The sequence below is a fragment of the Amblyomma maculatum genome, chromosome 3, assembly GCF_055883805.1.
Source record: "Amblyomma maculatum isolate TAMU_Amacu chromosome 3, ASM5588380v1, whole genome shotgun sequence".
NCBI classification, from domain to species: domain Eukaryota; kingdom Metazoa; phylum Arthropoda; class Arachnida; order Ixodida; family Ixodidae; genus Amblyomma; species Amblyomma maculatum.
Window position 1 is genome coordinate 46,082,958 of NC_139346.1, and position 25,104 is coordinate 46,108,061.

At 44.8% G+C, this 25,104-nt stretch overlaps 1 long non-coding RNA gene across 1 annotated transcript; it reads left to right on the plus strand.

The window, feature by feature from the left end:
• The first annotated feature begins 550 nt into the window (after positions 1-550).
• Positions 551-8,453, plus strand: LOC146194684 (uncharacterized). Its single transcript, XR_014705899.1, has 3 exons — positions 551-1,328; positions 3,202-3,351; positions 8,195-8,453. It is a non-coding gene; the product is annotated as an uncharacterized LOC146194684 (long non-coding RNA).
• The last annotated feature ends 16,651 nt before the right edge of the window (positions 8,454-25,104 follow it).

Genomic DNA, 25,104 nt, shown 5'->3' on the forward strand with positions numbered 1-25,104 from the left:
CAGCGCGGTGCGCTATAATTGGACAAAGGCTTTATCGATGTGGCCATAATTACTTGCGCAACAAAATTATGCAAGGTGTTTTAATGGTTTTGAAAGCTGAGATAGTGTAGAATAGGTGGAAAAAGTTTAAACAATGTGAAAACTGTTTTTGTTTTCCTAAAAATTTTCAATGTTCGCTGTTTTCTGTAAATTAGCGCGATCGTATCTCTGTATCCAAATGTCATAAAAATATGAGCTTTAGCTGTTTGCGGATAATTATGCTGAGAACATATTGTGGAATTTTTGCTGCTCTACCATGAACCTTTTCTGAAATAAAGGCCTGCAAATTAGGAAAATTTTCGTTTCCGATGTTTAGAATTTTTATAAAAACATCTACTCATACCCGAAAAGCGAACATTAACTGAATACAAATAAAAACATGTATATATTTAGTCGGATAATTTTCAGCTAGCTAACTTGAGCATAATTTGTATAATCTATAACCAAAGTTGGCCAGAATAGAAGAGAAGCTCGGAACTTCGCCTCATTGACATTATTAATCAGTCATCACGCAACAGTATATAATATTTTGAAGTAAATATAAAAGGTCGAACGACCATCCTTTGTTCGATCATAGGTGGCTAAAGGGAGGGGACGCGCGCATTTGTCGATGCACCAGCTGTATGGATTTACGCAAGAATGTGGATGGTAGATGGGGAGGCTTTCTATTTTTTTAGAAAATGTTTGTCCGTGGTTGGCTTGAAGAAACAATGCGTTTGCGAACACACAAAACAAAACTATTTATTAGAACTCGACTCGAGCGGTGCGCGCTGGCGGCCGCTCATCGGCACGGTCCGAAGTCACGGCTGGCCGGTGCAAGCAGAAGAGGGCTGGGTAAAGGAGGAATGGAATGTTGAGAGGGTCGTTGGTCCTTCGTTCCCACGCGCAGCCCTTGCGAACACAACACCGCGGCGGGAATCACGCGCTGGTTGCGCGGGTCGTTGTTCCCCCTCGCCTACGCGTCTACGTGCAAGACACAACAGACAGCATCCCCAGCTGCGCTGCTGTGCGGCCTCCTGCCGAAGCGTTCATTTCAGAGCTTGTTGGAGACGCTACAAGACTTGTGACAGCTTCTTAAACCTTTCTTTAATTTCTTCCCTCATTAATTTTCTTTTTCATTGTGCTGTGCATAATTTTCTCTTGCGCCCATACATGTCCATGTGCTCCAGTTGGTGCTTGCTACATATCAGTGAATAGCTGAGCTGTGAAATGTCGCCGGAGTACGGATTACAGCAACGGCGGGATACCATCGGCATTATCAGACTCAGTGAACGCCGTCATCTTAGACCGTGAGTATATATCTTTGCAGCATGCCATTGCTTCATAATTGGTTCTATATAATCTCCTACCAGTCCCAAATGTTCTCTTTCCTTATTCTCCTCGAAACAACTGCGCGAAGCATGACTTCAAGAACTAAGCGAATTTTCGTCCGGGTTACATGCAAGCAAGTGCGTGGACTTATTTGCTGGCTGCGATATGAATAGCATTTGCGCCGAAAATAGAGGAGCCGTGCGTAACAGGTGTGTATGCCACCAACACGTGACAGAACACTGCAGGCAGCCATTTGCGCAGATTTTTGACTGTGCAGCGCGCCGCAATCAATTAGTAACCAGACACTATGCGCCCGGCTTTGTTCATATATTTTGGACAGCCTCTCTTCTGCGCGCAGGAAGCCATGTTCACACAGTTTATGGATTTTGTGAAGAGTTAAGGGCAGTTTTTTGTTTTCAGATGTACAGACGAAGTTTTGAAAACTGTTCGTGCCGTCTGTGCAAGCGAATTTTACAGTGGGGCAGACATGTGCGTGATGCCGCTTGATGACTAGGCTATAATTAAGTCATAATGAACCTCCACTTTTATAATGGTTAATATCATATTGAGGAATTGAAAGCCGTGAACAGCGCAATTGAGCCCCTTTTCAAAATTTTCTTAATCGACGCCCCCCTTCTAAGCACGTGCCTTCAGGTGAGGGCGTTATCAGAAAGCGGCGACAATAGGAGAGCGATTTCGCAGACGCGCTTCGAGGGCGGGGGAAAATAACAATACAAGCAAAAAGGCACATCAGCCGTGTGTGCACTGCATCCCTGTCACTACAAAGTAAACAACGTGCACGCGGGACACAATGTACAAAACATTGACGGCCGGTATGAGGCAACCATATCGTCCGAAATATATTGCTCGCGAAGCGCTCGATGACGGCGCGCACTTTCAGGCGAAATGGGACAGGACGTCAGGTCCGCCTGTTCGGCAATTACAGCTCTTTGTACCTCACGTGCCGTACCGTATGCATGAAGTGCACGCCATAGCCATCGTGCAAGAATGTTGAAACCGAAGCAGCGATCCACGTATTCTAATTCTATAGGAAATCATTTGGGAGTAGAAAAGAGCAACTTAATATGATGTGCATGGTTCTTTAATGAACGATATGTATAAATGGACGGTTGAATAGTTACAGTAATGGAGTGTTCCGCTAGAATTGTTTACGGCCGTGACCGCAATAAACATTACTCATATTGCTCTTAGCTTTAAGCTCTGGCATTGATAAGCCTATCTAAAGTACCGACTGGCAGTGACAGGTTGTTTGCAGCTGTTGATCAAAAGGTAGGCCATCATGCTATTATTGCAGGCATATTTGCTTCTTTTTGTACCTCTGTTTACAAAAACTTAATTTTGTTCCCCATTCCTAGGGACGCTGCACCTCTTACAACACTCACTGTTCAGTCGCTTTTATTCAAGTATACAAAAAGGAGGAAATGCGCATGCACTCATAGGATAGCCTGTCTTTCCGTTAACAGCTGCAAATAACACGCCACTGCTCCTCGGTACCTTGGATGAAGTTTTCAATGGGGTTACCTGAGATGCCTAGCAATTGCTGTAATATTTATACCAATCACTGCAGTGAAACAGAAAGGTAGCACTGCATCACTTTAACTGCTGCATGCACCTATAAACGTGCCTTAATTTATTGCCTATTCTTATAGACGCAGGACCTCTTACTATAGGCTTTGTTCAGTAAGCAACCGTCTTTCATTGCTTCAATTTCTATCTCTCCACCACTTTCTTGTTGCTCTGGGTGTGATCATTTGATTTCATTGTTCAAATCATATTGTTTTATCATGTGTGAATGATTTAGCCTGCACATACATGCTTTCATTTTTTTAGATGCGCATCGGGAGCGTTTTCTACGTAGAAGTGGATCGATTGAGTTGTATCACTGGTGCGAAAACCGACAACCCCCAGAAGATATGTGCCCTGTGGTTGGAAGGGAAATAAAGAAGAAGAAAATCAGCGGAAAAGCCTGCCTAAAAAAAGGTAGCACTGCATCACTGTAACTGCTGCATGCACCTTTAAATATGCCTTATTTTTATTGCCTATTCTTATAGACGGTGGACCTCTTGCTATTGGCTTTTTGAAGAAAGCAACCGCCTTTCATTGCTTCAATTCCTATCTCTCCACCACTTTCTTGTTACTTCGAGTGTGATCCTTTGATTTTATTGTTCAAATCATATTATTAAATCGCCGGTGAATGATTTCGCCTACACATACATGCTTTCATTTTTTTAGGTGCGCATCGAGAGTGTTTTCTACGTATAAATGGATCGATTAAGTTGTATCACTGGTGCGAAAACCAACAGTTCGGTACCCCCAGAAGATTTGTGTCCTGTGGGTGGCAGGGGTATAAAGAAGAGGATAATCAGTGGAAAAGCCTGCCTAAAAACTTACAAAGATGGCGCAAAAGCGAAATGCTGATCAGGGTTAGAGTCTGATTACTTCTGTTATCCCATTTCACTTGCTAGGTGATGTGACATATATGAAGCACCTTAGTATAATTTGTGGTATACTCACTGAAAATTGTGTAGACATTAACTTTTTTCTCATTTAGTTATTTTGAGTGACGCACGAATTGGAATAAAACGAAGTCATCCACACATCTAATGCCCATAGACATTAGATGCGTGGATGAGCTCATTAATTGTGTTCCTATGTGAGCATGCAATAGTTTGTCGAAAATATTAATATGTTAAAAGTTGATTTTTTTACTGTTAACCGGAGTAATACATATGCTCCATATCATAGCATTATTCGCCTGTAGTTTGTATCTGCTCTTTCCTAAATTGTATTCTACAAAGTATACGTGTGTCATCTCGTACGTCTATTTAACTAGCGAACAATTTGCAATCGAATCCCTTTTGTGATGTTGTTTCAGCTACAAATAATGTATGACAGTTGTGACAATATAGGTAGCTTTAGGTATAACATACAGCGCGAAAATCTTTAATATATGCGATGATATTTTTATTCACGGCATTGGCTAAACCAGCCTGTTGAAGAGACGAAATGAAAACAAATATGGATGTCTTCGGACAGGAACAGTAATCGTGGTGCCATGACCATTTTTTTAATTAAATTTTCATATGTCGTGGGCTAATGTCTCGACACAAAGGAATGACCCTTAGGTTTGCCAGATGGGGCGTAGTATTCTCGAAAAAAAAAAAATACGCCTATCACTAAAGCTGGAAAATGCCGTTTTTGTCGTTTCAAAAAGTTGCACGTTTGGAGGCCGGCTGGTTGCGTAAAATTTTGTCATCCACTGTTTTTTACTCACCGCATTTGGGTAACGTTTACTTGTATAAGAAGTATTAAAAGTGTGTTTCATTGATGCAGTTGATTTAGTAAAAAATTGCAAACTTTGCTTCAAGAACAACGCGCTACAAAAATGTTAATGTTCAACCTTACATACTGGCGTGACGCGTTGCGTTGTTTGCACTAAAATATTCTGTGTTTATTACGCAGGTCATATTGTTAATTTAAGGCAGAATTGGAGCTCTAAGCTGCTATGTGTGTTCTCTGTAACGCCACCAAAAGTATTATGCTGGAAAGCGATTTGCTTATGATTGTAATTATAAAAATTACACATTGCAAAATCATCTTCAAAAATATAGTATTGTTAGTGGGGGTCAAAGCTGAGAAATGGAATAATATATTAATAACCTAGATTGAATACTATTGCACCTAGCAATAAAAAAGAATGCAGGACAGAGAAAAAGTTCAGCCTTCACTTGCGTTCTGCCATGAAATTGACAGAAATAGTGAATTAATACCCTTTTAAGCTATATTAAGTATTTGTCCCAGAAGCAGAAAAACGGTGTATAAGCGCTGACAATGTTTTAAATTTTACTTAAGGTAAAATGTAACTAAATTCAGCAAATACTAAATTGAAGTTTTGATGCCTATTCCATAAGGGGGAGCCATATAAGCACATCTATAGAACAAAAACAAGCATTTTTATATTTCTAATATTACATTTTGCAGAATTCAATATATTTACTGACTCAAATTAACAAAGTGCTTTGCATTGTTTCCACAGATTTTGACAAAAATTGATGTTGCGGCCGTTTCTTCAATTCTAATCAGTTTTCCTTATTTTACCATTTTCTTACTTTTGTCCAATTTCAAAATAATATGCAGATACACACACAAATCTAGAGCTTCAAATCTTTTCAGAAATAAAGAATGGAACCTAGATAATGTAGAGAAATAGTTTCTGTGCCAAGATATTATTGGATCTTGCAAGAATGCAGGCGGAGTTTGGCCATTATCAGCACAAGCACTCGGTTTAATATTTAATGTTATATTTTTAAACAGTATAACGCAACACAAAAGTCCGTGATATTTTTGAGGTACTGAAAATTTTTGAGAGGGATTTGAATGAAAATCGAAGATGATCTTTTTTTAATTGCAGCAAATTTGCCCTTTACTGCTGTTTTCGAATTCTGAGCAATTTTGATGCGTTGTGGAGAACACACCTAGTGGTCTGGAGCTCCATATACTGCCTGGAATTAAGAACATGCGTCAGGAAGTGAAAACATATTTAGTGCAACCAACCTAATGCATCATATGCCAGTACATAAGGTTAAAAATGAATATTTTTGCAGCGTATCGCTCCTGAAGAAAAGTTTGCGATTTTTTAATAACACAACTGCAAAAACAAAATAGGTTTCTAATAGTGTTTGTAAATATAAAACCTGCATATACATAGTGAGTAAAAAAGAGCAGATGACAAAATCATGGTATCCAAACTTGCAACATTTTGAAATGGCAAAAACAGCGTTTTCTACCCCTAGAGATATACCATACAATTGTTTTTTTTCGAGGAAACTACGCGTATCTTGAAAAACTAAGGTTAATTTTTTTGTGTCTAGATCTTTGCCCACCACATATAAGAATTTCATTGGAAACGAAAGATGGCCATGGGACCCCGATTATGTTTCTTATCTAAGGCACCCATAATACGCTGTGAGAAAGCCAATATCAAGGGCTTTTTTTAATATTCCATATTTCGAACGGTTGTGCCATCTAAGAAAATTTGAAAGCTAAGCACACCTTAGGTGTCGCCAGCCCTCACTTTCTGTTACAGCTGCATTTGCTAAGCTGAATTAATGCGTTGAGTACTTTATTTTAGCCATGAATATAGCGCTATTACGTGTCAATTTTAAAGAAAGGCCGCAGTGACGCGATTCCTTTTGAATTTGTAAGTGAAATCTGTAAACCTTACAAATCTACCCATATATATGATCTCTTGCAGGTTTTATTCAAGCTACATTACACCTGCTGCGCCCCATAGCTTGAGCCAAGGTTTATAAATAAACCATTAGAAACAGACGATGGAAACCGGTGGTGCATTGCTGGCAGCCACTTAGGACAGCGCAGAAAATTTTTATTTTGTACGTGGGGAAGTGAGGTCATTCGCTTCAAGTACTAAATATTCACTTTTGACAATAAATAGGACTTACAGAGTCGGTGAGCACGTTCGGAAACCCCTGTTTCAATATTTGCGGTTAGAAACCTCATGTGTACCTTTTTTTCCAGCTGCAGATAAATTCCGGGTTATGTAGATACCGAAACCGTTACCAGCCCATTCGCGCGCCTCAACTGTGCTGCTCACAACATGATTTTGAGCGGACAAAACAACCTGCCGCTATGATTGCTAGCCCCATGCATGAGTAAGGGTGATATGCTGGCGATGGTTGCTTCGCGTCGGCCCTTTGGCGCACATGAAGGCTCGAGTTACAATGAGCGCGCCGAACTTTGCAATTCGGATAATGACTACAAAGCGGTAAGGATATAAATGAGTTTAACAGTATTTTTCAGCTGTAAAATACAAATACAGTCTTGTTGGACGATGTTCTGGCGCGGATAAAGAAACCATAGGCAACTTGTAGGTCTAACGCTACACAGGGCTGTCGAGCCAAGCCAAGTCCTCAATTGTATTGTCCGGGAATCAGATTTCTGTATTTTCGTGGTTTCCTATTGTATCTGGCGTTTAAAATGCAGACGTGAGGGTTCTTTATCACAAATAATCAAACGTGGATTGTGCCGGTACTCTTCAAAGTAGCAACACCATTTATTGTGTAAGTCATTAATCAGTAATTTAGGTAAATAATGTCAATAAGGATTCCAAACAAAACCTTTTCTGTGGCGCTCAAGGTAGCTTCCAGCAATATATATCTGGTTTCCTTTGCCAGCCTCCGAAATGTTTTTTTTTATCCCTTGGATCAAATTTGCTTGGACAAGCAGTATATGTGTAAAAATGATGCACCTATGAGCTACCCGTTTAAGTGAGCTCCCGTTTAAGTGAACTACCCACAAAACCAGTCAAAAGCGTATATCAGCTAACCAGCGGCCAGTGCAGCAGTCGTATGCTTAGATCGCTTGTGTATATTATATCTAGCCATTTAAAAAAAATGCAAATGGTCGCCGAACATTCTCTTGGTAACGACATTTAGTATAAACTGTTTGCACATCGCAGAAAGCGTAGGAGCGGCAAAAAACTAGCGCGCCAGTCATATGCGGAGACAGCCGACAATCAAGCACTAATTCTGTGGGATGAAACACTGGCTGTCTCAGCCGTATTGCTGTGGAGGCGATCAAAATGCAACAGGGCACATGCTATGCAATGTATGTGCGTCTTTCATCCTAATAAACCCAAGGCAGCTGAAACTAATCTGGAACTCATCAGTATAGTGTTTCTCATTGACCATAAATTTCGGTACATGAATCCTGGAATTTTCTACATCTTCCTAAAATAATGCGCGCGATTTTATATGCCTCGTAATAGTGTTGTAAATTTTGTTTCCTCATTGTTTTTGTGCAGGTGCCATTTGCGAAAAAGTTGGGGTGGACGATTTGGAGGCACACGCATTTATTCGCAGGTGGCTGCCTGGTTCCTGTGACAGGGGGGGGGGGGGTGGAAGAAAAAGGCGTTATGCTGAAACCTCCCCTGGCGAACCAGGCATGCCACCTGTGAATGCAATTGCAGGGTCAGCCCCCTCACTACGCCTATGAGTGTGCCCTCCAGCTCCCTGGCCCCTTCCACTTACCGAGAGCCCGCCCTGCCCTGACCAACCCTGCCACTACCCCGATAACTGCTGCTCTGTGTGCCCTCAGCGCTGGCTAGTAACAACTGCCGTCTATAGTAACAATTCCAATAAATATTATCTTTTTGTGAACCATGCCCTTGTTTTGTGAATATCTACTGGTTGCTCATGAGCGACAATTTGAATTTATATGGCCACTCCTATTTGAAAGGCCATTATTGTCCCAGCAAGTTCGATGTGCTGTCACGAATATGGCTAGAATGAAAAAGGCTGCATTTTATGGCCTGCACAGGCAGTGCCACAAAATGTGTAATTTTGACATCATCAATGGTACATGAATGGAGTAGCCGGTGTACCCTTAAACCATTGGATTAATATTAGTATCGACAATATGCGGCATGAATGGAGTAGCCAGTGCACCTGCAATGGCTAACCATTGGTATGATATTGGCATTGACAATGGGCCATCAATGGAATAGCTGGTATTAAACAAATATTGGTAATACAATGATGGTATAATGCTGGACAGTATTGGCAAGAATCATGGTGCATGAATGGAAAGTCTAATATTGTGCCTACATTGGTGGCTCCAGCTTGGTTGAACACTGGACCAATCTTGGAACGAAAGATGGGCCAAGAATGGAGAATGTAGTAAAATGCCCAAATGCCAATATCAGTCCAATATTGATGCCATTCTTTTCCAGTGATGAACCATTGTTGGACCAATGCTGGTGTGCTGCTTGGGGAAGTCACATATCACGTGAGCACCAGCTGCACCTATAGCGCGCCACACCGGCCATTTTTGTGTCACGTGGGGCGTCACGTCACGCGTTGCGCCGCGGCTGCGACCGCGCTACGCCGACAGCTTGAGTTGGTAACCCAGCTCTCACCCTACTGTCACGTGCGCTGTGACGTCACAGCGTCACGTGGGTCCGGCCGTGCTACGCTGACCGCTTAAATTGGTAGCCCAGCTCTCACCTTAGTGTCACGTGTGGTGTGACGTCACAGGGTCTCATGGGTGTGGCCGCGCCATGCTGAAGGCTCGAAACCTAGAGTAGTATTGCTTTCGCAATATTGTAGTCAAGGTGGTGGTTACTGGGGCTAGCTTAAGGGAGCCGGAATGGGTGAAAATCCATGGTCGCAGTTTATGTCCTGCGACGGCGGAGCCGATTTACTGCAACGTCTTTCGCTCCGAGCGCCTGCCGGCATTCCTCCCTCCTCAAGCGGAACGCACACAGGCACGCGTGCACACAAGCCGACAAAGGCAAATAATAAAAGTTTGCAAATACAGTTTTTTGCTTACCGCGTATAGCACGGCTTCATTCACAAGCAATGAACTGTCTCTGATCGAGGTATTTGATGTCCTCTCTGCTCTGGGCCATTCGAAAGCACCTCATAGTTGACGCCTCTGAGGCTCCAGTCCTCATCACACCTGGTCTCCGGTGTTGTAGGAAGCTTGTCTGTGACGGAGGTTGTACCGCCGTGAATTCTTGTCCTGTTGCCGGCCTATGTGCTTGCTCAAAATCTTGGGCAAACTGCTCGGCGTCAGAAGAAAGCTCGCTATCTGTTTCGTAAGGGAGCATTGCATCCAGCATCGTCTGAACCTACCTGCAGTAAACGAGACGAAATGGAGTGAAATGTGTCATCTCTTGGACTGCCGTATTGTACGCAATTCTCGTGTATGGTGGGATCGCATCCCAAGTCTTGCGCTAGGCATCGACATACATCACCAGCAGTCTGCCATAGGCTCATTAAGCCTTGCCATCAGCCCGTGTGTCTGCGGATGGTAAGCAGTAGCTTTTCGATGAGCCATATACCACTGAGATTAAAAGCTTCCGCCATCATTTGCAATTTAAAGGCAGTCCCTCTATCAGTAATAACACAGGTAGGAGCACCGTGCAGCAGTATGGCGTGGTGTACAAAGAAATGGGCAACTTCAGACCCTGTACCACTAGGTAGCGTTTTGGTCTCGGCATAGCGAGTCAGATAGTCTGTGAAGATGATTATCCAACGGTTGTCACCGGAGGACCGTGGGGAAAAGAGCGAAAAGGTCCATGCCGACTTGATCAAACGATGCGTTCGGTGGAGTAAAGGGAATGAGGAGGTCTGCAAGCTTTGATTGCGGAACCTTCCGACGCTGACATAGCCGACACCTCTGGGCGTCGCGCGTAATAACAGTGGCAAGGTTGCGCCAGTAGAATGTCGCATTCTAGCAAGTGTGCGAGAATAGCCAAAGTGGCCAGAAGCTAGGTTCATCATGACACGCGGAAACGATTTCCTCTCGCAGAGCTGTGGGTACCACGAGGCGCTAGACTCTCGACTCGAATCTGGAGTTGGGGTTATAGAGTACACCACTCCTCAGGCAAAACGTTGACAGGCTCCGAGGAAAGCACTTAGTAAGGTGGCTGGTTGACCTTCTAAATGATCATTTAGGGCTCGCAACTCTGGATTGGCACGCTGCTGGTTAGACAAATCAGAAGCACCAACAGCTCCGAGGAAGCAGTCAGCGTCATCCGTGTCTTGAGAAGAGAGTTAGACGGACACGCGAGAGAGAGAGTGCCAGCTTGTTCATGGTTATGTTCGGACTTACACTATACTGAGTTCGAACTCCTGTAGGTGAAGGCTTCGTCGCGCCAGGCGACAGCGTGGGTCACGCAGGTTGGCCAGCCAACAGAAGGAATGGTGGTCAGTGGCTACTTTAAATGGGCGACTATAAAAGTAGGGCTGACATTTCGCAGCAGCCCAAATAATGGCGATGCATTCCTTTTCAGTCGTTAAATAGCTAATCTTGGCACGCGAAAAAAACGGCTGGAATAGGCGATGACTCGTTCAACACCCTCTTGACGTTGTGCGAGAACCGCTTCAAGGGCAGTGTTACTGACGTCGGTGTGTATTTCTGTCTCACACGGCTCATGGAAATGGGCTAGAACAAGCGGCGATTTGAGACAGAGACACAGCTCGACAAAATCAGTTTATTGCTTCAGAGTCCAAATAAAAGGGGTGTCTCCCCGGGTGAGCCAAGTCAGCGGTTCAGCGAGATCAGCGAAGTTATCTATAAAATGCCAGTATAACTGCCCAAGCCGAGAAATCGGCGAACAGCTTTCTTGTCACGTTGATTCAGAAATTCCGCAAGCTTAACAGGGTTGGGCTTCACTCCGACGGCACTGACGACATCGCCTAGTAACTTGAGCTCTCGGTAGCCAAAGTGGCATTTCTGTGGCTTCGGTGTTAGGTTTGCGGATCGAAGCGCTTCGAGCACTGACCGGAGGCGCTTAACATGTTGGAGAAACGATTCTACGAAGACCACCATGTCATCTAGGTAGATTAGGCAACACTGCCATTCAAGACCGGCGAGGACAGTGTCCATCATCCGCTGAAGTGTGGCCGGCGCGCAACAAAGTCCGAAAGGTAGAACTTTAAATTGGTAAAGGCCGTCGTGGGTGACAAAGACTGTCTTCTCACGATCTCGCTCATCTACTTCAATTTGCCAGTAGCCACTTTTTAGAGCGATGGACGAAAAATACTTACCACGCCGAAGGGAGTCGAGACAGTCCACGGCAAGTGGTAAACATCCTTCTTGGTTACGGCGTTTAGTTTACGGTAATCGACGCAAACACGTAACGTGCCGTCTTTCTTTTTAACTAGTACAACCGGGGAGGACCATGGACTATTTGAAGGATGGATAACATCATCTTCGAGCATCTCTTTAGTTTGTGACTTAACTTCGCGCTCGGTCAAAGAGGCGCGGTAGGGGTGCTGGCAGATTGGGCGCACATCATCGAACGTTACGGTCTGGTCCTTGGCGATGATAGTTTGATGCACTTTTGACGACGATGCAAAGCACTCTATGAATTCAAGTAACAATCAAAACAGCTGTTCACGCTGGCTGACCGATAGCTCTGAGCTGACATCAAGATTGTCGAGGGAAGTGGACGGTGGCACGGTTTCTGAGGACAAGCACTCGCAGACATCAGAGATAGGTTCGGTGAAAGCTACTGAAGTGTCACAAAAAAGGTGCCAATACTTGCTTGTAAAATTGGTAACAAGTACCTGTGACTGACCACAGTGAAGATAGATCAAACTGCAGGCCACGCGGACTCCTTGTTTCGACCGTGATGAGACGTTAGTTTCGGCGCCGGCTTGTTCCGTCTAGTCTGCGGCAATCTCGATCACCGTCGCTCAGGGCTCGCCCTTCGCCATCTGCTGGAAGTTCTTCATGGGCAGCGCAGGGCTCATTGCCCAGTCCCCGGTGGGAAAAGTAAAACCAACGACCTTCGGTGGGAGTAAGCTCGCTGAACACCAGTGCGCTGGAAACCCCCTATCGATGCGGACACTGAAAAACTACGCATCGACATTGGAAAAGTCCGAGGTTACCGGTCATAACGACTCGACGCCACCACAACGCACCCACAACGACGATGAATTGCTGGCGGAACAGACGCCGCAACAACGCACCCGCCACGACGACGAATTGCAGGTGGAACAGACCGCGTACACCAACGCAGAGCCCTCAACGACTCAGAAGCCTGACATCCGCGAGCTGCTTTCGTTGGACATACCCGCAATACTGGATGGTCGCCATGCTCGAGCTTTGTTGGATACTGGCGCTGATTATTATATTTTGAGCAGCCAGTTTACCGTAGTTCTTAAGAACTCTGCCCTAACAGTTTATGATACGTCCTGCGAGGGTTGAGCCGATTCACTTAAACGTCTTTTGCTTCTAGCAGCCCCTGGCAATATAACGGGTTGATACAGACTTTGTAGCAATTTGATTGCCCCGTAATGTTCCTGCGTACCCCAGCAAAAAAAGTTAAGTTGCGCGCAATTGAACTTAGGCGATGGAAGCAGTGGTCTTCAAGGTCAGTAAAACCATATTTTATGAGTCTGGCAAAAGAGATAAGATCCCGTGAGTAAAGTTGAATTCTTGTATTGTAAACTAACACAAGAACCAAACAAAATAGTTGCATATTTCCGGCTTTTTTATTTTTACTTTTGTTTGGGTAGTCATGCCCCCATTCATTCAGATCATTTGTATGTATGTTAGGTGGTACAATGGTGCGAGATGGCTCGGGATATTAGGAATGGCTTGGGATATTAGGAATTTTTTCTAGCAGTGCAAGTAATTAACACTCTTCCTAGCGATTTCATGACCATTCATGCGTCTTGGATAGTGGCAGCGGATAGTGTCAGTCGCCTTAGTTTCAGGCCGGTAGTCCTTGGACCACGGTGACATCTTCGGCCAGTCAAACAATATTTCTTTGGGCTCTTGGGTCTGAGCTTAGCAGAAGGGACTCCCAGGTGTCTTTAGTCATATTTTTTACCCGGCCTGGTAATTTCTCACATTTCCATACTATTTGATCTAGTGACCCCTTTCCTTACATAATGATCTGATCGTATTTCCGGCCATATATGGTTGACTAGAACTGGGTTGGGATATGTATTTGTCTGTAGCTTTCTCCATGCTACTTCTTCTTTGCCTAACGTGGAACCTGGTGGTGGTAGGACCCTCCTGTTCAGTCTATAGCGCGTTGGTATTTCGATATAGTTAATGAAGTCCCCTTTTTGCCTAACATTCCTTTAGCCCGGTGTGCGAGATATCGGGCTAGCTTGTGTGCAGTCTCGTTTTCGGGCAAGCCTGCGTTTTCGGGCAAGCCTGGTGTCCAAACAAGGCTGACGTCTCTTTCTATTGGATTTTGATCGAGGATTCTACCCGTGGTTGTCGCTATGACTCCACTGGTGGAGCTCTTGCTTGAGCTTTTGCTGTCACTGACTGTGTATATTGCCTCGATCTAAGCAAGAGCCAGTGCTACTGCAGTCTCTGGCGCTGTCAGTATCGATCTTGTTTTTTAGAGATTGCTGTAACCATTTATCGCTTGCCATTGACTACGACTGCATTCATGTTTCCTTTGTCGCGAAGCGTGTATCAGAATTTTCTGCCTGAATCTTCGTGTCTGTTTCTGCCGTTTTCTCTCGTCGTTTATTTATTTATTTATTTATTCATTTATCTATTTATTTATTTATTTATTTATTTATTTATTTATTTATTTATTTATTTATTTATTTATTTATTTATTTATTTATTTATTTATTTATTTATTTATTTATTTATTTATTTATTTATTTATTTATTTATTCAGTGATACCCCGCTTTGCTCAAGGGCGTACAGGCAGGGGGGGTTACAACTTGGAAAAGAGCAGATCTTCATTAGTACGGCACACATGGTCACGAGACAAATCATTCCACTCTGATATGGTTTGGACAAAAATGAGTTAGCATAAAGTTTCGTTCTATTCCGGTATTCGCGAATTTTCATGTCATGATCAGTTATTCTGGATACGTAATGCGGTTGTTTAAAATAAATATCTTTATAATGCCAGTGATGTTATGATAAATTCTAAAAAACAATTTCAAGCGCGATTTCCTTCGACGAGTCGACAGCGCTTCCCATTCCAGTTCTCTTTTCATTTCAGTGCAGCTCTCACCTCGATTGTACCACCCAAGAACGAATCTTGCTGCTTTGTTTTGTATTCTCTCTATTTTGTCTATCAAGGTTTTCTGATGAGGGTCCCACACACAACTAGCATATTCGAGGATCGGTCTAACTTAAGACAGGTAAGCGGTGTTTTTAAGGGTACGAGGTGAAGATTTCAGGTTCCATTGAATGAACTCTTGACTTTTGGCGGCCTTTGAAACTACTTCACTCACATGGGCATTCGAGGAACACTTTGACAAAATATCACACCCAGATATTTGTACATAGATTGGTGAATAATAACATCAGCATTCATGTAGTAGCTAGTTTGTTTTTTCTTCTTTGTTTTCGTGAAGGACAGATGGACACATTTGTTTATATTTAGTTCCATGTTCCACTTCTTACATCATGCAACATTTTTCGCAAATATCAGTCCGCAAATCAAGGGATTCCTGTTCAGTTTTGATTTTTCTTTATATAACGCAGTCGTCAGCAAACAAGCGTAGTCGCGAAGATATACCGGTATGAATGTCATTAATATAAACCAAAAATAATAAGAGCCCTAAAACGGAGCCCTGAGGGACTCCCGAAGTAACCTCAACAGTAGGGGAAAAAGCTCCATTTAATACGACACATTGTCCACGCTGGGACAGGTAGTTGGCGATCCAGTTCCACACTTCCTGGGTAATATTTAATATGCGAAGTTTGTGAAGGAGCAATGGGTGCACACCGTGTCGAACGCTTTACGAAAAGGTAAAAAAAAAACGCTCTGTATGCCCGTTTTCATCTACCTCCGATACAAAGTCATGGTAAAACTCTATTAGTTGTGTAGTACAGGACTATCCCTTACGAAAACCATGTTTTTCATCTATTACCAATCTGTGTTCTAATAAATGTTTCATTAATTCCTTGTACAGAATATGCTCCAATATTTCGCAACAGATAGATACGAATGAGATGGGCCAGTAGTTGTTTACCTCTTTTTTAGAACCGCCCTTAAGAATCGGAACTGCATGTGCCATTTTTCATTCAGCTGGTAGCACGCCAGTGGCAAGAGATTTAGTGTATATCAGATAAAGATAGGATGAGATATGCCGTGCACAGCGCCTCAATAGGCGGGGAGAAATACCTTCTGGCCCGGGTGCCCTAGTTTCATCTATATTTCTTAACAATGATTTCTTGCTTATTATATTCAGGGTGCATGTTCTTTGGTAATGGGGGGATATGGATCCGTTTCCGGCCCTCTCCTCTCATTTCCTCTGTATTGTCCCAGTATTCTTTCGGTTGCATACCTATTTCTCTGGGTATGTTTCTTCACCCCTCACTTTTCTCAAGCCTTCTTTGTTGTGTAGCTAGTGTTGCCTAAATTATTTCGTCTAATGTGTTGTGTATTGCCAGCATCATTAGTCTGTCGGTTGAGGTACTTGACGAGATGTACAGTGCTCCTTTAATGCATTTCCTGATCTATCAATCCTATGTTTTTCAGCCTTCTTCAGGTCTAAGTATGGCATAGCATAGTAGACCCTGCTTATTACGAAAGCTTATATGAGCCTTGAAAGGTTACTTCTCTTAAGGCCTCCTTTTTTTATTGGCTATCTCCTTATAAGGTTTGTATTTGTATGACCGGTCCTTCCAGGCTCTTTATCGCTGCTACGTTGTACCCGTTTGTTTGGAGGGCCATTCCTAGCATCCTCATTTGCTCTCCTTTCCGCATCGCTTGTCCCTCCACTTCTATATTTACGTCCACTTGTTCTTTTTGTCTTAGGTGTTTCGGATTGTATATAAACAACTCCGACTTTTCTGTACCTTTCATACCCGTCTCGTTTGTATGGTGTACAGTGTTGTTTGCTGCGTCGATATTTCTGCTCGATTTCAGCACCTTCGTTTGTCCAAATGGCTACGTCATCCAAATATAAGCTGAAGTTTATGTATTCTACCTGCTTATCTTTCCTGGGTGTCTACAATGGCTATGCTAAAAAGTACGAGCGATAGCACCGCTCCTTGGGGTGGGCGCCTGCTCCCAAGTTCGAATATCATAGATTCTATTCCCCGGTACCCTGATTTCGCTTTTGTGTCCGATGGAAAGTTTCTTATATATTCATACATCCTTTCAAAATAACAGCTTGAGGGGCACATTGGTGTTGCATAAATGATTGTGTTTGTTGCGCCAGATTTCTGGGTACTATGGGGACCGGACAGCAGAATGGGTGGCGCCGCCTCTCGGCGCATCGCTCATTCATCGGAATACGCCGGCTGGGGCCGGCGCATTGCCAGCCCATTGGGGCGTGCTGTTCGTCGTTGGTTCGTGTGGAAATTGGAAATTCTAAGGTTTAGATGATGTTGTGCGTGAATATATCCTCAAGAGAGCAGAAAGTTGGGCTAGTTGTGTGAATATGTCCCCTGAAACGAAGTCTTGAAGGCTGGCGAAACGGGGTGCGTTGTTGGCTGCACTGGCAGCTACGCAAACTCTTCGGACGCTTTTAGGTCGATTCATTTCTACGGGTTTCCACACGAGCATGAGTGGCGGGTGACCTAAGCATGGTTCTTTGGAAGGCAGAGGCACGAATCTACGTATTTGGTTACTGTGTGGTCATGGAAACAGCCGAAGCTTTAAAATTCCGCTTGCTACCGGATGTTTTGTGCCTTCTGTTCCCCAGGAGTGACGGCACGAGAGTCTCGGAGTTGAAGCCGCACTCCTTCATCTGTAGTCACTTTATTGACAATTGGAAATCGCAGGAACCCAACAGCGTAAGTTGCAACGCTAGCATTTCCCCGCCTGTGTACAAGAAAAGCCCAGCACGAAAAAAAAAAGGCAGCTCACCATCGTCGTTCGGGCTGGATCTTCAGTGATGGGCAGAGAAGATGTTTGAGCAGCTACTTTCGCTGGCACAGTAAAAGGAATGGCTTCCAATTATCCGGATTCCTTTACGTGCAAATATAAAACTACATAAATGGGCGTGTCTCCTCACACTCATCAGGTATCGAGGTCAGGTATCGGCCCCGCAAGTTCGTGGTACGCTGAGAAAGTAGAACGCCTTAGCGAACGAGCCATCAGAGGTATTCATTTAACAATAGAACGCTCCCTTAGTCTTATTTTGCAACACATCACACTGTGTGTGTGTGTGTGTGTGTGTGTGTGTGTGTGTGTGTGTGTGTGTGTGTGTGTGTGTGTGTGTGTGTGTGTGTGTGTGTGTGTGTGTGTGTGTGTGTGTGTGTGTGTGTGTGTGTGTGTGTGTGTGTGTGTGTGTGTGTGTGTGTGTGTGTGTGTGTGTGTGTTTTATTGTATTTAACAGTTTGACAGTATTGCACTATTGCCTTCAAATGTTCGCAGCTGCGGTCAACCGCATTAACTTCCTGCGATGAGAGAACGCTTAAATAAGCAAAGGCCAAATACTACCAAGATGTCCATCAGTTCAGTTCAGTTCAGGCGTTCAGTCGTGTCCGACTCTTCGTGACCCTATGGACCATGTCACGCCACGCTTTCCGGTCTCTCACTATCTTCTTAACATCACATAGCTTCATCTGCAATGCCTCGAGAATGCCATCTAACCATCGCGTTCGCTGCCTACCCCTTCTCCGGCGACCCTCAACCTTTCCCAACATCAAATCTTTCTCCAGCGACTCCTCTCTTCTCATCAGATGACCAAAGTAGCTGAGCTTTAACTTTAGAATGTCCATAGCGGGAGTCAAAAATAATAGGGCCGCTGATAACAGGAAGTTTAATGTTTCTCTTTTCACAACCTCCGCAGCATATTGAGAAAGGTAATAAAAGTATAATATTTTTTAAGTCAATTATATGTCAGCTCCGAGGTGTTCAACAAGTGCATTCGTATATGTAAAAATGACGCTCAGTTGGGATTACTTATTTGGCTTATATTATGATTAAGTTTGATAGTCTGAAGGCTGGGTTCAGTAAGCTATCGCAGCGTAATTGTGCAGGAAGTCCTCGAAGTATATGTGTGTTTGCTTTTCCAACCATAAATAGGATCCTACTTTTGCCTTGCTTGTTTATTTTTCTCCTTTTACAGCTCTCGTTGCTAGGGTGAAACTGGAATGTCATTTGCTATTATTCTACTCTGAATCGTTTGAGCCTAGCTATTACCAAAAAAGACAGGTGCAGCATCTTTTTCATTTTAAATGAACGCTGATCATCACAACTTCCGCTACTACGGCGCCACGGCTACACGGCTCGGAAGTATTTGATCTTCAGGCAGGTTTCGACTAGACCTGATATAAGATGAACGCGCAGTGCAGACGCAATTCCCGTCTTCGAAGTCGTCTTAACAAGTGCTTAACGAAGGTGTTCCTAGCGCATGGTGAAATCACGCGCGCGGCATTTTCGAGTATACAACAGAAATACCGTGTGCAGGGCGGTTTCGAAAAACAACAAACACGCACGCCCTGCCGAGGACGACCCTTTCCTTTTTCAAGATTTCCGGGTCGAAAAATACTACTTGCGATTACTCAAAGCTGCTCAAAGCTCTCAAAACCACACCGTAAAACGACGAGTAGGAACATGCTCAAAAACGCCTCGCAGAACGGAAGCGACGGCGCCGCTCAGCTGCCTCTGCACTCCGTTGCTTCGGCACTCCGCCGTGGACGGCGCTATTCCACCGAGGTGACGGTGGCGCCATACAACGGGCGCCTGGTCCCTATACATCCTTTTCTCAACGGTTAGTTTCGCGAGGTACTGTACAATAGCATCGTGTTTTACAGTGTGAAATGCCTTCTTCAGGTCTAATCTTAAGATAACTTTACCACATTCAATCTTAATTTTACTATGTGATGGTGTATCCTGAGCATAATATCTTGCGTACTCAGATTTCGCCTGAACACTATGACCTCCATGGGCCAGAGGACATTCTCCTCCATGTACCTTGTCAGTCTTCTCTGAATCAGATGTTCTAGTAGTTTGCTGACATCTGATGTAAGTGACATTGGTCTTAAATTATCGACCTTCAGAGGTTTTCCTAGTTTTAGTATTAGTACAATTTCAGCAAATTTCCATTACTCTGGAATTCCCCGTTTCCCAGCTTCTCTGCATTAAATTAGCTCCACTATCGAGCTCCACTGCAAGTTCCTTAGCATCTTTTTCGTTATCCCATCCGGCACTGGCGCCGATTTCGTCTTTAGTCTACGGCTTTCTGCACCACTTCAGCTACCGTTAAGGGGCCATCTAGTCACTAGGTTTAGTGTCCTTTGTAGCTTTCTAACTTATCTTTTCGTACTTCTGTGATATATTTGTCTAAGTTCTTTGATGAAGTCCTCATCGCTATAAACTTGATGGTGCCTCGCCTTTATCAACTTAGTGGAAGTTTGTGTTCTAGTTTTCTCTGGATCTAGCAGGTGTCGCATTATGCTCCATGTCTTAGCCATGCAGATTTAATTTTTTATTAGATTGCATCTGTCGTCTCAGTTTTGCTCGCGTAGGTTTTGTGTGCGGTTTTCCACCTTTTTGTTAAGCTTTGCTATCCTCCTAAGACACCGGTTCCATTTTTGCTTCCTAAGTATTTTTTCAAGACTTTGCTTGGCTTCCCACATGTCCAGTAGGTAGCTGTCCAGCACCTCTGGAGCATCCTCTCATTATACAATTTTAGTTTGCTTTAGGACGTCTCGTTTAAGCCTCTTACACCACTCCTTGATGTTGTTTATAGGTGGAATTTCGTCGGCAGTTCTCCAGTCTCTATCCTTGCTCCACTCAGTGAGTTTGCTTTTCTTGGTCTTTTGTGCTTTCGGCCATCCTTCTATATTAATTAGTATGTCACTACAGTGACTAGTATTGAAGAATCGTCATCTCAAAGCCTCCTGTGCGCCATCCGTGAAATCGTTCGAGATGAGATGTCACGACGTGAGCAGCTTGTCCGGCCCAATGGCTTCGGAGGTAGAGTATATGCTCTTCCAACCTACAGAGGCCCATGCCCGCCGATGTCCGCGAATGTCACCGACTTCGCCTGCCGCGAAGACGTATACGCTCCGCGACCAAGAACGACATAGAGTTACCGCCGCTCTCCAGACAGCTACATCGTCCCAGAACCACCATCTGGATATTCGTCGCGGCCTACCATGCAGGAACCAGCTTACACGCCACTTTTTGACCGACCTCTTCCGGTGTGCTACCGGTGTGGTATCGCGGGTCACATTTTCCGCTACTGCAACTGGCGCGCATCGTTCAGGAATCCCCTGACGGCATCGAACCGACGCACCGTGCAACCCTACATCGACAGCTATCGGCCAGAACATCCCTCCCGGAGGGGCCGTTTTCAAAACGAAGGGCTCCGCAGCCATTCGCCAGCGTCCGACCGCAGTGTGACGCCACCTCCATCATTTCGTGTGCCCGTCCCCGTCTCCACGGCGCCGATCCCTCGCTAACAATGCAGAAAAACCAGCCAGCGCGGCCAATGGAGGTGAGGTCCCTGAACAATGTGCGCTGCTACGTAAGATAGTGAGAGACCGGAAAGCGTGGCTTGACATGGTCCATAGGGTCACGAAGAGTCGGACACGACTGAACGACTGAACTGAACTGAACGTATTATCCCTCCGTCTGTGTGCATGTTAAAGATCAAGGTCAATATGATTGTTGATGGTTTGCCAACGATGGCGTTGGTAGACACTGGTGCTACAGTTTCAGTAATGAGTTTAGATTTTAGGAACCTTTTGAAGAACAAAGTTATGTTTGTTTGGGACTAAACTGCTAATTTTTATGGCGTAAGTGAAGAGTTATTGTATCCAGTTGGGGTATGCAGCGTTAAAGTTCCTTTGGGGGGCACAGTATTTGCGGCGGAGTTCGCAGTACTGCCCCGATCTACACATGATGTAATCTTTGGAATTGACTTCCTGCGTATGTGCGGCATTACAGTTGATCGTCGAACGGGAGAGCTAAGTTTTTGTGGTTCTATTCCTCGTGAACTTTTGGAAGAGACGTAAAATTATGAACACATTTTGTATGTGTGTGTGATGAAGTCGTCGTACTGCCACATTCTGCAATGTGCGTCCAGGTGTCCTGCTCCCGTACTGTTAACGACTTTTTTGAGGCTACTGTGGTGCCTCTTAATTTTCAGTGTGTAAAGAAAATGTGTTTGTACCGCATTGTTTGGTTTGCGTGAAAGAGGGCCGTACCGGACTGTGGACTATAAATTGCTTACCGGAACCAGTTATTTTTCCAGCGGGCTCCAAACTAGCTTCATGTAGCGCAACTCTCCCGAATTGTGTAGCTGTCGTTACTCCTTCCCTAGTCAACCCCGCTACTAACTCACCTGCTGACGAAAAGCTTCTTCCGATGATCAGCGCATCGTTGAACACCTCACAACAACAGATATTGAAGAACCTCTTGTCCCAGCACCTACCCGTCTTTGATTTCGCGCAGTCCGACGGCTCGCAACGTTTTCCGCTGTCGCGCGCACGCCACAGGATTGACACGGGATCTGCCCATCCGATCCGTCAAAAGCCGTACCGTGTGCTGTCATAAGAGCGTAAGATCATCACCGAGCAAGTGATAGACATGTTGAACAGGGGTGCAATACAGGAATCCTCCAGTCCTTGGGCTGCTCCTGTGATATTGGTAAAGAAAAAAGACGAGACATGGACATTGTCGCCTCAACTCCATACACTAAAAAAGGTGTGTATCCTCTCCCGCGCGTCGACGATGCCATAGATTGCCTTTTCTCTACGTCTTATTGCTCTTCAGTTGATTTGCGATCAGGGTATTGGCAGATTCCGATGGACCCTGCTGACAAGGAAAAAAACTGAATTGTTACGCTGAACAGCCTATTTGAATTCAATGTGATGCCCTTCGGATTTGAAAGATTTATGGACACAATACTTCGCGGCCTCAAGTGGGAAATCTGCATTTGTTATTTAGACGATGTTGTTATTTTTGGCCGGACTTTTACTGAACATAACACGCCACTCGCTATTGTTTTAGCTTGCCTGCAGAAGGCTGGCCTTGTCCTGAATTCTAAAAAGTGCCGTTTTGGCGAACGTCAAGCGCTGGTACTCGGGCATCTCGTACTCGGCCAGATTCACAGAAGACTGCAGCAGTTGCTGCATTCCAACGACCCCAGACTCAAAAGAAGCTCCGCAGTTTTCTGGGGCTGTGTTTTTACTTTCGACGATTTATCCCAAGGTTTGCTGACGTCGCCTACCCTCTGACATCCGTTCTACAAAAGGACGTCCCTTTCGACTGGGCCTCAGATTGTGACGCGTCTTTCCGCCAGCTAAAGTTTCTGATTACGTCACATCCCATACCACGACACTTCAACCCCTTCGCTCTGACTGAAGTCCACACTAATGCAAGTGGGATTGGTGTTGGCGCTATGCTTGTGCAACGTTCGGCAACCGGTGAGCATGTAATTTCGTATGCAAGCCGTTCCTTCAACAATCCTGAGCGTAACTACACTGTTACGGAGCAGGAGTGTCTCGCTGTAGTTTTCGCTGTTCAGAGGTTTCGGTGCTATCTATATGGACGCCATTTCACGGTTGTGACGGACCATCATGCCCTGTGTTGGCTCGTCAACCTTCTTGACCCATCTGGTCGTCTGGCAAGCTGGGCTCTTCGTCTGCAAGAGTACGACTTCACTGTTTCGTACAACGCCGATGCAGACTGTCTTACACGTCTTCCTCTTCCTACGACCGAATGTGACTCAGCTGATCTCAATCATTACATCGCCTCCGTCGTGCCTGAGTTTCCCGACGCCTCGGCTCTGCGGACTGCGCAAGAGACCGACATAAGCCTCGAGCCACTGTTTGCGGAGGTGGGCGATTACACTGCTTCCAGCCCATTTTGTCTCCGTGATGGCCGTTTGTACAAAAAGGCTTGCTCAAACACCGGCACGAATTTTCTGCTTGTAGTTCCCGAGAGCTACCGCTCGTGCTTCCTGCGTGCCATGGACGACGACCCCACTTCCGGTCACCTGGGCTCTGCGCGAACGCTCCATCGTGCCCGCGACCGGTTTTATTGGCCACAGGTGCGCCCGACGACTGAGCGATATGTGGCGAGCTGCACTTAGTGCCAATCACACAAACGTCCTACGTTCACGCCACAGGGCCTGCTGCATCCTGTAATTCCTCCACGTGGCGCATTTGAGAAAATCGGAATTGACCTTATGGGTCCCTTCCCGAAGTCATCCGACGGAAATCGTTGGATCGTGGTTTGTGCCGACTATCTCCCCCGCCACTGCGAAACAGCAGCTCATCCTTCAGCCACCGCTCACCACGTGTCTCTGTTCTTGCTCCGTTCTGTGGTCCTCCGCCATGGACCTGGAAAAGCAAGATTCTAGGAATCTCGTTCCACAAAATTCCGGCGGACACGGTGCTACGGGAGCAGTGGTTGAAAGCCATACGGAGGGACGACTGGGGGACGAACACAACCTCGAATTATTCGAAAGTGTGTAGCCGGCACTTCAATAAACCGACTTTGCGGAGGGGCAAACGGCGCCGCCTCAAGAAAGGTGTGGTGCCCTCCTTGTTTCAAGAATACCCTTCGCACTTGAAGCCAAGGTAGTTACAACAAAGGAACACGGAAATCATCAGGAGGAGGGCGTTTCTGAAAATCAACGAAAAGGAACCTGAGACGGCTACACAGCGGCAAAAGTTCCAAGACGGCACAGAGGCAGAAATGTCAGAGGACCATTCTCAAGAGGACAGCCCGTCTTATCTAGAAAGAGATGACCAGGCCGAACCTGAAAATAAAAAGGAAACACAGGAGGCTCCAAATATGGTTTACATGCTAATTTTAACACCAAGCAATACAAGTGAATTTTGGAGTGTCCAGCTTACTTGCAACTGAAAGCGTAATACCCCTGTCCAGCACACAAAATAAAGTGCACTTACGGCGAGTGTCACTTACGAAAAGTGCACTGTACTGCTGCTAAACAGCATAACATAAGTGCACTTACCAAAGTGCGCACTCAGGTCGGAGTGTGTTCGCAAAACAGACTTTGAGGGCTGAGTGCGTAGCCTAGCCAGCAAACATTTCTTCGTCACAAATGTATTATGTAATAAGATATGTATACATGTAGATTTTATAATTTTTTTACATATTTGCATTTGAGGAAGTGTTTTAAAATAGCGACGGGCAAAATATTGCATAACAAAAACGTGATGTAACCGCATACGCAACTTCCACATTAAGCGGGGTGCGCCACTGCGGCTACGCCATTTTCAGTTAGAGGCGGTTGTTATTGTTCATGGTGTTTGTTAATAGGGGGTCTCTGAAT